Source organism: Miscanthus floridulus, chromosome 18 (assembly GCF_019320115.1).
Source record: "Miscanthus floridulus cultivar M001 chromosome 18, ASM1932011v1, whole genome shotgun sequence".
NCBI classification, from domain to species: Eukaryota; Viridiplantae; Streptophyta; class Magnoliopsida; order Poales; family Poaceae; genus Miscanthus; species Miscanthus floridulus.
The window spans coordinates 72,631,706-72,641,285 of record NC_089597.1 but is presented as its reverse complement, the minus strand read 5'-3'; the positions used below and the strand labels follow the sequence as shown (position 1 = coordinate 72,641,285).

The following is a 9,580-nucleotide window of genomic DNA, read 5'->3' as shown; positions in this document are numbered from 1 at the left end:
CGGTTTCATTTTGGGCCGAGCCCGCTTCGGGTGAGTCGGGATACTGTTCGAGGTGGGCCGGGCGGTCCAGCCGAGCCTCGGATAAGGTGGGGGTTTGCCGGTAGTTGTCCCTTGGCTTCGATTTTTATAGGGTCTAAGCGATTTTTTCGGTTCTTACTTAGGGGACCCCTTTTTATAGTACCCGACAGATAGATTACAGGACAACCGACGATGTGGTAGGTTTCTTGGGTTTCTTTTCTAGCTTCCCATTGCCTTTTGTCGACATTGTGCAGACAGATCATCGTCCTGTTCGCTTAGTTTATAAGCCATACTTGTTCAGCCAACGAACAATATTTTTCTCTCACACCAAATCAGCCCACGGTATTTTCATCCATGCAAAACAGGGCACATGCAATTGTGTGCAGCGGAGTAAAAGCGTCGGTGTTCAGCATCAGTCGTGGCGAGCTATCTTTTTTTTTTTTAGCAAACGTGGCGAGCTATCTATGACCCCATGACAGCATCATACGTGGCGAGCTAGCTATGACCTGAGCCATGGCCCATCAGCCCACTGATGTCACCACACGGCGCGGGCGGTTCAACTACCTTCTTCACTGCAGGAAGCCAGGAACACGCGAGAGGCGAGACGCGCGCAGCACAGCACAGCTAGTCAACCGGTCTCCAAGGTCGAGCTATGGAGATCGCAGCGGCCACTGTGGGCAGTGTCCTACCGAAGCTGCAGGCCTACCTGCTCCTCAAACACGACGGCGACCACCACGACGCGGAGCTGCTTAGCCGGGAGCTCACGAGCATCCACGCCGCCCTCCGCGACGCTGCCGCCCGTGGCCACGCGTCGCCGGGGCAGCCCCACGATAACGAGCAGTAGGGCAGGGCCTGGGTCGACGCAGCAAGGGAGCTGGCGTACGACGTCGACGATGCCATCGACGCCCTCCTTGTCACATCCTCGCTGAAGCCGGCTGGCGGACAGGACGGCGGGGACGACCTGCCGCGTAGCCTCGAAGGGCTTCTTCAGAGGGACACCGACCTCTCCGGGTCCCGTCCCCGGATTATTGCAGGGGAAGTTCCTCTCCCTCCGGCCACCGTTATGCACTCGGACCTGGACGACGAGGTGGTACTCGTCGGCGCTGATGGCGGCAGAGACGGGCTCATCAGGAGGCTGCGCCTGCGCGGTGATGTCAATGGTGACGACGGCGAAGTCGACGCCTGCGACCGGAAGGAGAAGGCAGTCGTCATCGTCGGGTCTGCGGGGTTGGGCAAGACAGCCCTCGCCAGATCGGCGTACGGCGTTCTCCAACCGCAGTTCGATTGCGCGGCGTTCGTATCCGTCGGATTTCATCCCCACATCGAGTCGGTTCTCCAGAGTTTGCTCCGGCAGCTTGGCTTCACCGGCGATGCTGCCGCTACCGAAGAACCAAGGGATGACAGGAAGCTCATCGATCAGCTCTTAGGATTCCTGCAGAACCAGAGGTACGTTGAAGACATGACTTCACAAGTTGCTGGGTATTATTCCGGTAGTCTACTGTATCAATCAATTACTAGAAAACAGAGCCACAGTCAATTTCAGAGTTCTTACTGCTAGTGTATGTAGGTGCTTTTCACTTTATTTTACAAGGAAATAGTCATTTTCGCATAGCTCACGTTGTATATTACTGTGGACTCACTACTTGTAGTTGCAGGTACTTAATCGTTGTCGATGATTTATGGGATAGACTGTCATGGGACAAGATCCGATGTGCTCTAATCGACAACAACCATGGAAGTAGAATCATCGCAACTACCCGCAACTTTGATGTAGCCGATCAAGTTGGGAACTCCGTATGAACTGAAGCCCCTTTCTGCAGAGGATTTCAGGACACTGTTCTTCCAAACAGTATTGGGCCATGAAGACAAGCGCTGTCCTGATGATGAATTTACCAAAGTAGCAGAAAAAATATCGAAGAAATGCAATGGTGTGCCATTAGCTATTGTTACGCTAGCCAAAATGTTGGCTACCAAGATGGGGGACAAAAGAGAATGGCACAAGGTGCGTGGGTACATTGGTTCAGGACTTGAGAACACACCTGATGTGAAGAACATGAGGATGGTCACCTCTCTTGGCTACTACAGTCTCCCTCCCCATCTGAGGGCTTGCTTATTGTACATGAGTGTATTTCCAGAGGACTATGAGATCAGACGAGATCTATTGGTGTGGCGCTGGATAGCCGAAGGTTTTGTCCAGTTTGAAGACAAAAAAGCGGAGTCCTTATTTGAGCTTGGGGAGAGTTATGTCGACGAGCTCGTCAATAGAAGCATGATTCAGTTGCTAGATGTGGATTATGCCGACGATGGTGGCCGAGATGAGTGCTGCTGCAGCGTGAGTTTTCCAGTGATGGATCTCATAAGTCACCTGTCAAGCCAAGAAATCTTCATCACTGTACTGGATGACGAGCAGCAGGCATGTCCATTGGGTCAGCAGATTCGCAGGGCATCCTTCCGAGGACGAAGCAAAACAGAGGATTCCTCTTCTCTGGCTAGCATCAGCATGCCTCAACTGAGGTCTCTCTCTGTCTTCAGCCCTGGCAATGCCGAAAGTGTCGATCTGAGCACGGCTGGATTTCTTCGTGTTTTGGATCTCGAAGGATGTGATCTTTCTGGGAGTCACCTTCTGCAGAATCATATTGGAAGTTTGATTCACTTGAGGTACCTTGGACTGCGAGATACACGCATTGCCTGTGTCCCTGAAAACATCGGCAAGCTGCGTTCTCTGCAGACACTAGACTTGGCAGACAACACTAAGGTGGACGAGCTACTGTCGAGCGTCGTTCAACTGAGAGAGCTCATGTGCCTGCGCGTCGACTACCGCACTAGGGTGCCAACCGGGATGACGGCGCTGGAGGAGCTCTCTGACGTCTCGACGCGGGAGGCGCCGGACGTGGTGGAGGAGCTCGGCAGACTTACAAAGCTGAGGGTGCTCAGGATGACGCTTTGGAAGCCATCCAGGAGGGAGGAGGAGGCTCTGCTGCAGTTGCTGCGCGGCCTGCACAATATCCAGGTCCTAGACGTCTACGTCACCGGTGGCGGTGGCGGTGGCGATTGTTCCCAGAGGCTTGACATGGTGCGAGAGGCCTGGGCGCCGCCACGGAGCCTCCGCGAGATCCACGCGCGAGCTATGAACAGCTACTCGAGCTCGCTGACGCCGAGCCTCGCCGTTCTGATCGTCCAGCTCCAGGAGCTGCGGCAGCAGGACGTCGAAGCGCTTGGGAGGCTGCCGGCGCACCGGGTCCTCCGCGTGGACCCCTATGCCAATAAGGAGCCCCTCGTGGTCCCTGGCGGCGCGTTCCCGCGCCTGACGGAGTGCAGGTTCCGGTACTCGGACCTGGGGCCCGTGTTCCGTCGTGGTGCTGCGCCGCGGCTACGGAGGCTCGAGTTCTGCTTCAGGGTGAGGAACACCATCGATCTTGGGAACGATGACTTCGACTTCGGGCTGGGAAACCTCGAGTCGCTCGAGGAAGCCGTCGTTTACGTCGGCTGCCAGGAGTCTACGGAGCCCGAGGCTGAAGCGGCGGAGGGGGCATTGAGGGGCGCCGCAGATGCCCATCCCAACCGTGCCAACTTCGACGTGATCACGTTCGGCGAAGAGCTGATGTGTTTCGACGACGATAATTGACGACAACTGTCAAAACCAAACAAGCGGAAAGTCGCAACATCTAAGTTTTCTCTGATTCAGTCCGAGCCAGGAATTGTAGATGAGTTTGAGGTCAGTTTCAAACATGTTTAACGTGTTTTGTGATGTAATGTAACTCGGTACAGGGCAAGAAGTCAAATAACTCCTCATGCAACAAATACCACTACGATGACAGCTAATTAATAGGAATGTCGTCCACAAAAATTTTCATGATTTTCTCGATCATGTAAAAAAAAGATAGTGTCGGGTTCATAAACCAAGGGTCCCTCATAGACCTGCTTCCTAGCAAAAACTCGCCGCAGTAGACAACGTTGCGAACGACGCGCAACTCCTGGGCCGACCCAAAAACCTATACGACAGGCCAGAAGGGCGATTCAGTCTCCGACCGGAAGACCTGGCCAAAGAGGAACAACGCTCGCTTCCGACTCCACCCCGCCTCTCCGACTAGAAGGCCTAGCCAAGGAAAGGACAACGCTCGCTTCCGACTCCGGCCCACCTCTCCGACCGGAAGGTCTGGCCAAGGAGAAACAACGCTCACTTCCGACTCCGACCCATGTCTCCAACCGGAAGGCCTAGCCAAACACCGCTTTCGACTCCGACCCACGTCTCCGATAGGAAGGCCTTGCCAAACGTCGCTTCCACCTCCGACCCGCGTTTCCGATCGGGGATGCACCGGACCTCTGCTTACAGCCCTTCTCCGACTGGCGCAGTCGGAGCCAACTGGGACCAACCGACCAGGGACGCCCGCTCGGTGAAGACCCAGAAAACGGGCAGAGCAAGTAAGGCAGGACGCTCAAATCAAACGTAATACTAAGGACCGTACCCTATGCACCTACAGGACAGTACCGACAGAAGGGTGCCCTGCAATCTTCCAGGCATGTTAGAACCCAAGCAGTGTTGTAGGCGTCGACGTTTGCCCTACAGTGTTGTGGGCGCCATCAATTCCCCTACCAGGCGAACACGGCAAAACCCCCCACATGCTTTTGGACATCAACAGTGTTGTAGGCGCCGTCATTTGCCATACTTGGTAAAACACGGTAAAACCTCCCACATGCCTCTGACATCAACAGTTTTGTGGGTGCCTATAATCATCTTGTACCCGACGGCATGGGCAACAAGACTCAGTAGCATACGTACGCTCTCTCCCCCTCTCTCTCTTGTAAGGCCATCCCCTTCATCTATAAAAGGGGATGCGCTCCCTCCAAAAGGAGGAGGACTCGAACAATTCGAACAATCAACGATCGATTCACCCTCTGCTAGTTTTAGACACTCTAAAGCTACATAGAGCGCACGCTCAAATACTTACCGCACATAGGAGCTCTCGTCACTCTCGGCCCTTTAGTCCGGAGTCCAACCGGACCTTTTGCACCCCCATCTTTCTCCCTCTCATTTATAACCCCACAGCAAACTTCGAGCACCTGAGCTCAGGAATAAAGTCACCGACCGACTCAAACTGGACGTAGGGCACGTTGTCTGAACCAGTATAAATCCTATGTCATTGAGTGTTAGGCCACATCCGATAACAACATACGGCAAAACTATAAATATTTACGTGTTGGTCACTTTCTACACCAACAGTTGGCGCCGTCCGTGGGGAAGACGCCGTATGTTCACGGTTTTGATCATCGGATGGTCCATCTTTCGGCCATCTTCGCCATGGTGGGCTCAAGCGATACGACTCGCTTCGGCTCGCTGGAGTTTCCCGCACTCCCACCTATTGGGATGTGGGTTCCACCCACCTTCGAGCCGTCCCAGACCTTCCTCTTCGGAAGCCTGGACTTCGTCGCCAACCGTCTTGGCGTGCTTCACCTTCGCGAGAAGGCACTTATTCCGGCGCCCATCGGAGGGGCGCCCTCCATCGGCTCTGGGACTCCCGATGACCTCAACGACGAGGCGCCTACGCTTTGCTCCGAGCCTACACTAGGCTCAAACCCCGCTGTGAGCAATGTACATACTGTTATTTACTCGCTATTTGCTATTTTCCGCCGATTCTCTGGAGGAACCCCGTTGTCCCTACCGCGACCGCCATGCGACTAGTTCCCCTACGGCCTCGCGTCCCCCATGGATGTGTATGCCCGGGGGCTCCGAAGGATGCTGGCGCCGTCCCCTCTCACATCCGAATTCATGGGGATGGCGAGCTCCGCTCCTGCCTATTTTCATGACCTCATGGATGACGATGTCGAGAGCGACGGCTCCAGCATCAGTGACATCATGGCACCTAGCCACCCTCTGTCCTGGGAGTACACTATGGCAGACGCAACAGGACAACCACTGGTGGTAGTGGAGTCTCTTCAGACCCACACCCCTCCGGACCCTCGCGCGGATGCCCTCACGTGTGCCTAGGAGCACGACGAGGAGCTACGACAAAGGCGGCAGAACCAGTCGCCACCTACGCCGACGAGCTCGATGCAGCACGCTGCGCCCCGTGCGCGTAACCCGGTGAGCGGCGCCTAGGGTCGTGCCCGCTAGGTTCAGCGCAACATCATCAACGAGGGGAATGATCCCCCATAGTTTGCTCGGGTTGTCCAGAACATCACCACGGCGGCAATGCTTCTGCGTGGCCTTCCCGAGCCCGTCGACCCACAGGAGCAGGTGGTCCACCGGAACCTCCGGGCGCTGGTGGAGACCACCGTCGTTCAACAGGTGGAAAGCTCCACGTCGCGCCACCGACTCGTGGCCTCTTTCCCTATCGGGGGAATGGGCGCACGCTAGTCCAACCACTTCGTCCGCTCACCACTGTGGCTGTCGGGCATGGAACGGGAGGGCGCAGCTACGCCATGACCTAACATGGCGCTCGCTCCACATCGGCCACTTGTGCGTGAACGCCTCTGGCCAAACCGAGACGCTCGCAGCGTCATCAGCAACCGACGTCGGGCCCGGCATGATGATGACGTCCATCGGGCGGCGGTGAGAGCAGGTGACACGGGCTCTAGCCGGACCATCAAAGGGACCAGTGAAACACACCCTAGGCACGGTCACCGACCCAACGACCAGAGTCCCAGCCCGGATGGCCCAGGACAATGGGCCTTTGGCCAGCGCATCCAGAGAGCGTCGTTCCCACAGCGCTTCCGACCGCCTACCAACATCGCCAAGTATACCAGGGAGACGAACCCCGGTATATGGCTTGAAGACTTCCGGCTCGCTTGCCGAGCCGGAGGAGTGCATGATGACCACTTCATCATTCAGTACCTCCCCATTTGCGTGGGGGAACATGTTCGAGCGTGGCTCGAATTCCTCCCACACGACAACATCCGCGACTAGGCAAACCTCAAGAGGGTCTTCGTTAGGAGCTTCCAGGGGACGTGTGTCTACCCTGGGAACTCCTGGGACGTCAAGAGCTGCCAACAGGAGCCCAACGAGTCCCGGCGGGATTACATCCGCAGGTTCTCGAAGCGGTGCAATTCCCTTCCTAATGTCGTCGACACGGACGTCATCAGCACATTCCTCTCTAGGACAACCTGCGAGTCCCTGATCCACAAGCTTGGATGCCTGAAGCCCCGGACCACCCGTGACCTGCTCGACGTCGCTATGAACCATGCCTCCGGCGAGGAGGCGGTCGGAGCGATCTTTAACGAGAGCCAGGACAAGGGCAAAGCCAAGCATGACGACTAGGATGAGGGCCCCTCCATGCAGAGGGGCAAGAAGAACAAGAAGGATCGGCACCGACAGGCCAACTCCGCGTTGGTCGCCGTAGCTAATTGCGCGGGCAAGTAGCCCTAGCAGGGCCTGCCTGACCACTTCGATGAGCTCATGGATAGCCCCTGCACCAACCATGCTTACCCCATCAAGCACCTCTACAAGGACTATGAGCTCCTCAAGCTTTTCCTATGATAGGCCGATGGGCCAAAAGAAGGAAAGAACAAGGAGGCAGCAACCAAGAAAGGAGGTGCGTCGGGCAAGGATGGGGATGGCTTCCCTAACCCCGAGGAATACAACATGATCTTCGGGGGATCCGATGCCGTCTACTCCAAGCGCCAGCACAAAGTGCACTATCGAGAGGCGTGTGTCGCTAAAACGGCCGTCCCCTCCTTCCTTCCCTGGTCTGAATCTCCGATCACTTTTGATCAGAGGGACCATCCATCCCACGTCACCACACTGGGACGCTATCCGCTCATCGTCGACCCCATTGTCCGCAAGAAGCACCTCACCATGGTGCTGATGGACGGAGGCAGCAGCCTCAACATCCTCTACGTCGACACCCTCGACGCCATGCGTATCCCCAGTCAGAGCTCTGCCCGGTGAGCTCTCCCTTCCACGGCGTGATCTCGAGAGCACAGGCATACCCGCTCGGGCAGATCGACCTGCCCATCACGTTTGGCGATCGAGCCAACTTCCGCTCAGAGGTGCTTTCCTTCGAGGTGGTGGACTTCCCAGGGTCTTACCATGCCATCTTGGGGTGGCCATGCTACGCCAAGTTTATGGCGGTCCCCAACTACACCTACCTAAAGTTGAAGATGCTGGGACCGAACGGCATCATCACTATGGGTAGCACCTTTTCGCATGCCTTCACGTGCAACCGTGAGCATTATGAGCTCGCCACTGCCGTCATAAACTCTTTCGAGCTCTCGCGGCTCGGGGAATTATTGACCCTAGCAGTCCTGGACTGCAACAAGCCAACCTCCACGACTGCCTTCTGCCTGTTCGAGGAAACTAAGGAGGTGGGGATCGGCCCCACTGACCCTACCAAGACGGTGCAGATCGAGACCTAGCTCCTGGCCAAATAGGAATGCGAGCTCACCGACTTTCTAGGCGCTAATCATGATGTCTTCGCATGGAAACCTTCCGACATGCCTAGCATACCGTGGGAGGTTGCCAAGCATGCACTACGCCTTGTCCTGGGCTCAAAGCCCGCCAAGCAACGCCTACGTTGCTTTGATAATGAGAGGCATAGGGCCATAGGCAAGGAGGTCACCAAACTCCTGGCAGCCGGATTCATTAGAGAGGTATTCCACTCGGACTGGCTTGCCAATCCTGTTCTTGTTAAAAAGAAGACTAGGAAATGGAGAATGTGCGTGGATTATACTGGCCTCAACAAGGCATATTCAAAGGACCATTTTCCTTTACCACGCATAGACCAGATAGTCGACTCCACCTCAGGATGTGAGATCCTCTCCTTTCTGGATGCCTACTCAGGCTATCACCAGATTGCGATGAAAGAATCCGATCAGCTCGCAACCTCGTTCATCACCCCGTCTGGTTCGTACTGTTACGTAACCATGCCTTTTGGTCTAAAGAACGCTGGTGCCACCTATCAGCGGTGCATGTAGCAATGGTTCACCAATCAAATCGACCCGCTCGATCTGCTTGATCAAGCCGAGCGGCCGAAACTAACAATCACCGTCTATGTTGATGACATAGTGGTCAAAACGGCTCAAGCTTGCGATCTGATCGCAAACTTGGCTGTGATGTTCGCGAACCTCTGAAGGTTCAACATCAAATTGAATCCTAAAAAATATATTTTTGGGGTTCCGAAGGGAAAGCTACTTGGGTACATCGTGTTAGAACGCGGTATCGAGGCCAGCCCCAAAAAAATCACCGCCATCTCCAACATGGGCCCCATACGCAACGTCAAGGGCGTACAAAGGCTCATCGGCTGTCTGGCCACCCTGAGTTGATTCATCTCCTGGCTCGACGAGCAAGGGATGCCTCTCTACAAACTTCTCAAAAGAACGGACGCCTTTGTCTGGACTGAGGAAACATAGTAGGCTTTGGAGAGCCTCAAAGCGTCACAAACGTCGGCCCCAATCCTCGTCACTCCCGAACAAGGAGAACCCCTCCTCCTCTACGTCGTGGCAAGCAACCACGTGGTGAGCGCTGCCCTAATCGTTGAAAGGGAGGAGCCAGGACATCACCTTAAAGTCCAGCAACCCGTATACTTCGTTGGGAAGGTACTCACCGACCATAAGGTCCGGTAACCTT

At 55.5% G+C, this 9,580-nt stretch overlaps 1 pseudogene; it reads left to right on the top strand.

Moving 5' to 3' along the window:
- The first annotated feature begins 649 nt into the window (after positions 1-649).
- LOC136520439 (disease resistance protein RGA5-like) lies at positions 650-3,643 on the top strand (annotated as a pseudogene).
- Positions 3,644-9,580: the final 5,937 nt, after the last annotated feature.